Genomic DNA, 6766 nt, shown 5'->3' with positions numbered 1-6766 from the left:
CAAATCCCTCTTCCTTTCTTGTGTGCTTGAGCTGTCTGCCGGCTGACACACCCCTCCTTTTAACAAGTAACTTCACAGGGTGAAGCCATGCCAGCTGGGCTGTTTCCTCCGCATCAAAGGGTTAAAGTTATCAGAGGGAGGAGGAGGAGCTGGCTGGGAAATAAGGCAGAGGTGCAGACAGGAAAAGTTTAGGTGTGTGAGAGGAGCAGTCTGGGTCTGAAGACATTACAGGAGCTCCATGCAGTTGAGACCAGATGCTGCTGCTTTGTGGAGGTGTCAAGTGGACAGGCACAGATAGCACAAGCTCCCTTCATCACTGGTAATCAGTAGATGGCCTGAGGCTGCTTATCACTAAGGCTAGATTACTCTTGGCTGTCAAGCTCTCTATGGATGATGGACCTAAGTAAATACCTAATCTCTTAACTTGAAGAAGGAGATCAGAGAGTTGTTGAGATCAGGAAATCCCGTCTTTATGTTTTGGACATCTTCCAGCTGTCAAGTTCCATTGACCAGGTGGACCTCAGATCAGATCACAGATGGACTTTCACCACAGTGATGGTTGACACCAATGTTCAGGTCCCCGATGACGTGACTGTTTAGAAAGGACCATCCTGCTGACCTTGCAACATCTTCTAGATAAACCTTTTATGGGCAGTATCAAGACTGGATTGTGAAGGTATGTACTGTGCCATGGCGTAAGCATGCATTTTTAATGTAGAGTAAGAAAATGTTAAAAGGAAAATTCTCAAATTGGTTTTCTACCATTTCCCTTCTTCTTTACAACAAATGATGAAGATTAATTCCTTGGATACGTACAAATCTACTCCACTTTTCAGACTTCTGTGGTTCTTTGGCTTCTGAAATACACTGATGTCAATTTTAAAAGATAAGAATCGTGGGCACGTGCTTAAGTTTTCATATCCAAGTGCAAACACAATCAAATTTGTTTACATGTAAAACATTTCAAATGTAGGATTGAGGTAGCTAATGTAGTTGACACGACTAATTTGTTGAAGTTGAAGAAAAGAAATGAGAACAAAACCGGCATTGTTGCCCGTGATGAAAAAAATCTTTTTTATTTATTTTCCATTGATTGGTGACCAATCAGAAAATCCTTTTTATTTATTTTTTTAAATGTGAGTAAAAGTGGTTGGTTGCTATGGGTAATTAAAAAAAAATGTAATTTGTATTCTACAGGTTATGAGTCCACACTACTCCACAAGTGTGCTAATAGGGTCATACAGCAATTCTATAGCCACAAATGTATAACCCCCTCAACTAACAAAAAACTTTATTTAAAAATAAATAGTGAAAATAATATCCACATTTTTTCTTTATACCACTTTGCAAATCGAGTGAGTGAATTTTGTGTTTTGTTTCTTTTCTTCCAGAGTCTGCTTCATTGAATTATACGTCATTTCATACGGTAAAGTAAATCTGGCCTCACACCTTACAATCTGACTGTACAATCTCATCTATGTAGTAGGAGACTTAACCTAAATAATACAATCACTATAATGTTTAACGATGAAAAATAAGTTATAAAATGAGATCATAAAAAGAAAATGTTTAAACTGTATGTTTAAGGTGGTCTAACACAATAGCTAGCAACATATTTTGGAGCAATGAATAGTGTGAAAAAGAAGGTTACCGATTTAAAGGAGATCTTAATTGGGATCAGTTTGAGAATATAGTTTAATATATAAAAAATTTCCTTGATGAAAGAATAAAGTTACCAAAATAAAAAAAATGTTTGGGTAGGAGAAGAAGAGGAAAAAGGAGAGCAAAGGCACAGGATAGGGAGATGAGAATTGCTTGGTACTTACATTTAGAGTATCTCAACCGGCTTCCAAGGTCTCCAAATATCCAATGGTATTTCGACTCATATTAAGGCCAAGAATTCTGATAATAGAAAGTTACTAAAGGGTCATGATCCATGATCAGTCTTGCTTAATATGATTACAATCAGATGTTGAACTTCACCACTACTTACATAGTTTGGCAATTGTCCATTGGCCAAATTCAGTAGAATGATCCTTGCAGAATCTCCTTACTTTCTACGTGAACTTTCTGCTGATTTCATGAGTCTAGTGTTTTTGACCCTTTTTATAGCTGGAAAAATATTTTGAATACATGAAGAGTATAGTGTTAACATTACCCAAATAATTGTGCCAGAGACTACATTAGCCCTGTTTTAGGACAGCAAAATAATGACAGATTGGCTAGTTTGATGTCAGCCCCAATGTCTGCACACTAATAGTCCTGTTTAATTAACACCCATACAAGAGTTTATATACCTGCAAAGGCTGGCTATCTGTAAGACCACATTAAAGGAAGACACATGGCAGGGTTCCCTGCCAATTGCTCTTATTACAGGAAGACAGCTTTGTTTTGCAGAGCAAGATTCACTAATCATCGCACCACTTTTGTATGTACAGTAGTTGCCAGCTCCTAACAAATATGGCATTTCATATAAAAGATAAGTGAACGTAGACTTCAGTGGTGACTCGCAAAGTCCTTACTGAATCCTGATAGATATTAGACGATAGTCAGAGAGATTTTATTGGGGTATGTAAGGAAGCAGGTACTTTGATGTTCACTTATTTGGCTTGGTGAAGATTGTATCTGTTGAATAACTAAGCCTTGAACTTAAAACAATTTTTCCTTTAATTTCTTCAATAGCTCTGCCTCCTCTTGTTTTGAGTTGTGTAACTTTTTTATATAGCAATAAATTGGATACAATAACTATGGCCTAATGACTCAGAGATCAGCAACCTTATTGATTGAAATACTGATTTAACATACACAGTCCTAAAGGAGACCCCCTTTTCCATTTTGTATAATATAGGGGTTGACTTACTTAAACTGGAGAGTGCAAAATCTAGTGCAGCTGTGCTTGGTAGCCAATCAGCTGTAAAAAAATGGAAGCCGATTGGTTTCTATGCAGAGCTGCACCAGATTTTGCAGTCTCCAGTTTTTGTAAATCAACTATGTGTATTCAATAGACCTGTAAGGAGAGAAAAAGACAATTTTGGAATGTCCTCAAATATATGCAAAGTGAGTTTACTATGGAGCATGCCGACCATGCTTATGTGGCATTTGAATTTTAAAAGAATTCCTTGATTAGAGGGTGTTTTACTGTCAACAAAGGTCAACAAGGGCAATGTAGAAATTATGCCTTAATGTAAAAAGTATTCCTTGACTATATTCCATTGGACCAATGTTGACTGTTCTTTTCTAATGGGAATATGGATGTCCCTGCAAATCAAGGAAAAAGAAGACTGAAACAGGAGGACAATTGTAAATATAATACTTAAAATGAAGACAGGTTGCGCACTTTGATACAACATATCCTGCAGTTCTTCCAGAAATTGCTAGGTATTCTTTGAACAGTGATCAATTGATTGATCAATTGATTTTCATACCTGATGGAGCCCACGTAGCTCTGGTACTGATGTGCCTTAGACTTGCTTACACAAATAGTTGTACGAAAACTTGTACAAAAGTTCTCAGGACATTTAATGACTTAAAGAAAGTTGTACTTCAAAACTTAGTTTACTTTTAACGTTCAATTTCGGGATGAATAGATTTTCCAGAATGCAAATTACAGTAATGATTAGAGATTCTGTGCTAAAATTTCCATCCTGCTCCTTTAAATCTTCTCTACACTAAAACAAATAATAATTTGACCCCACTAACAATTACAAAATTGAACAAACATTCTTAAAACGAACATTTCCAACCAAATTCTACTAGTCTACGACCAGCCTTAGCCATGGCCACTATACTGCCTACCAGCATAACAAGGCACTCAATGTAAACGGACACGACCATTTTCATTGCCTCTGTCTCCTTACTGACTATTAAAATTATTTCATCTTATGATACTAAAAATGATTTTGTTGTATATAGGTGTGGGCGTTAACTTTCTTATCGTTCTATTATTATATTTATGCAGCTTGCTGATTAATGTAGGTTGTTGAGAAGGGTCTCAGGTTATGGAAAACAAGTTCCCAGAATTCTTGGGGAGAGAGCTGAATTCTAGGAAACTCCCAAAATTAGTAATCAGAGGCCTACCAGTATTTTGTAGAAGTCGATGGACTCATTTTGTAGTTAGCCATCAAAAAACATTTATTAATACAGAGATGAGAGCCATTGGAGACTTTGTGGAAAAAAGTAAATCTTGCACAAGAATGTTTTGATGCTCTCTGATCACTTCTACAGGTTGAGAGGACTCAAAATTAATTATAATGGTAAAGTTTCTAAATATTGTTTTGGGGTTGCTCTACCACCTGCCCCCTGATAATTAGGATTATTACCATTGGAATTAATTTTCTCCTCATCTTCTTATATTTCAGTTCCTATGGTTTGTCAATTTGAAAATACAAGTGGAAAATGCTAAAGAGAGCTGACAATATATGGTCTTGGTATTCTAGGGATGCATAAACTGGTTGTATTGCTTGAGCATACGTTTGAAATCTATAACTATGGAATCTATTTAAAATCTGTTTAAAAAATATACCCAATACAAATGCAGAAAGTGGCGTCATCAAGCTAGGAAGATACTGTGAGCATTTAGAAAAATCTTAAAGTCTCTTATGTGTTTTTTCTATCTATGTATAATTGCCTGCATAAAGATTTTTCACTTGCTCTTACAGGCCTAGAATGTTCTCAGGCAAGATGTTTTAAAAAGTACAGTTAATAACTCTCGTCTATATTTTTCGGGATATTTTAAAGCAGAACTCTATTAAACAATTATGTGATTTACATTTTGTTTTGGCAATAAAAAAATATGTTATATTCTACACAATATTGCACATTAAATAATCCATATGTTGTATATATAAGCACAGACAAGACAGCCCTGGTGCTGGAGATCATTATGCCCTTGAGCCACTGCAGTCAAATGAGTCAGATGGTCACAACTGTGAGTTGACATGTGAAGAACTGGAGAAAGTACAGAGAAGGGCAACCAAACTGATACGAGGCATGGAGGAGCTCAGCTATGAGGAAAGATTAGAGAAACCAAATTTATTCTCTCTAGAGATGAGGAGATTAAGGGGGGATATGATCAACATGTATAAATACATCAGTGGTTCATATAGTGAACTTGGTGTAGAGCTATTCACCCTGAGGTCATCACAGAGGACAAGGGGCACTCTTTACATCTGGAGGAAAAGAAATTAATCTCCAAACACGGAAAGGTTTCTTCACAGTAAGAGCTGTGAAAATGTGGAATAGACTCCCTCAAGAGTTGGTTCTGGCCAGCTCCGTGGATTGCTTTAAAAAAGGTCTGGATTCTTTCTTGGATACACAGAATATAACTGGATACTAATATTTATAGGTAAAGTTAATCCAGGGAATATCTGATTGCCTCTCAGGGGATCAGGAAGGAATTTTTTCTCCTGCAGGAGCAAATTGGACCATGCTTTGCTGGGTTTTTTGCCTTCCTCTGGATTGACTGTGGGTGTAGGATTATAACTTTTTTTTAATGGTTAAACTGGATGGATTTTTGTCTTTTTTCAGCCAGACTAACTATGTAACTATGTGTGTGTGTAAAGCCTAAACTTTTTTAGTTTTGGATTTAATGTGAAAGTGTTAGGACCTTTGCCTGGCTGGTATTGCTGTCTGTGTCCCCACTGGGTTGATTTGCCCTCTTTATTAACTTTCTATACAAATAAAAGTCATGAGAAATTCTGTATTTTTTTAAATAGGGTCACATCACATCCAACAATTATACAGTGTTTTCCCTCCAGGGAGTAATAACATCCAATATGAACAGTGTTGGTCTAAGTACCGATCAGTTTTTACAGGTAAAGTACAATGCCGTAGGATACTGAAAAGTGTGATGTCCCCCAACATTTCCAAAATTTTCAGCACTGTTCCCTGGTACCACTCTCAAGCCTCTCATTGGCAGGACATACGGTTCCCAGTTACCTACTGAAACACCCTAGGATTGGGCCTAGGCTGAGAGAAATGGATAAATATTTTACATTGTCCAAGTACCAAAGCTTCCTGTCGCCCCATACTGGGGAAATCCAATATTTTTGAATTGTCACAGGAACAGAAAGTAAGGGGAAATCTTCAAACAAATTAACCTGCTCTGGTGACAAATGTCTGAAAGGGGATAGCCTCTTGCTGTGGAGGTTTCGCCTCTTATGTCCAGCTTTGTCTCTGCGATAGAAAGTGAAGTGAAATCTACCCAGCAGAACATAAGCCAAAAAATAAAAGACTTGAAAGCACCTTTGCCATTTTCTACTTTTACCAAAACTATTGTAAAAAGTTTGGGCTTTAAATACACTTTAGCCCTAGTAACCATCCCTATAGTTGCCAATAGTTTAGACTATGTAGTTAGAAGAAAGTGAAGTTATAGACATAGTAAAGTCCATTCTAAAGTGTGCTTTTTTCCTCTGTTTCCTTACAATGAGTAGACATATATATATATATATGTATATATATATATATATGTGTGCGTTTATACCTTAGAAATTACTCATTTTACCTTTAGATACAATACTTCCCCAAATTACACTGTTCAACAAATTTTTATTTTTTGCCAGTTTTGGAAACAAAAGGATCCATTTCTTAATGAATTTCACATTCTGAGTTCAAATATAACAATGAAATTTGTCAATTGGCTCTAGTTTTTCTGTAAACGGAAAGTTTTCTACTATAGGCGTAATGACTACATAATGCACAATAATTATATAGATAGATGTCTTTCCACAAATATAAAGCAAGTGATATTGACTAGATAACAAAGCCT

The 6766-nt window shown here is 36.4% G+C and overlaps 1 protein-coding gene across 1 annotated transcript in view; it reads left to right on the top strand.

Annotated features, from left to right (window-relative positions):
- The first annotated feature begins 203 nt into the window (after positions 1-203).
- SP6 (Sp6 transcription factor) overlaps positions 204-6766 on the top strand; it is a 40770-nt gene continuing 34207 nt past the window's right edge. Inside the window, exons 1-2 of the mRNA XM_089674323.1 lie at positions 204-676; positions 1392-1426. The gene's annotated coding sequence lies outside the window, so the exon portion shown is untranslated. The remainder of the gene's footprint in view (positions 677-1391; positions 1427-6766) is intronic.

This window comes from Staurois parvus, unplaced genomic scaffold (assembly GCF_062004578.1).
Source record: "Staurois parvus isolate SC_StPar_1 unplaced genomic scaffold, SC_StPar_1.0 ptg000151l, whole genome shotgun sequence".
NCBI classification, from domain to species: Eukaryota; Metazoa; Chordata; class Amphibia; order Anura; family Ranidae; genus Staurois; species Staurois parvus.
The sequence above is the reverse complement of the archived record's forward strand: the minus strand, read 5'-3'. Positions and strand labels throughout refer to the sequence as shown.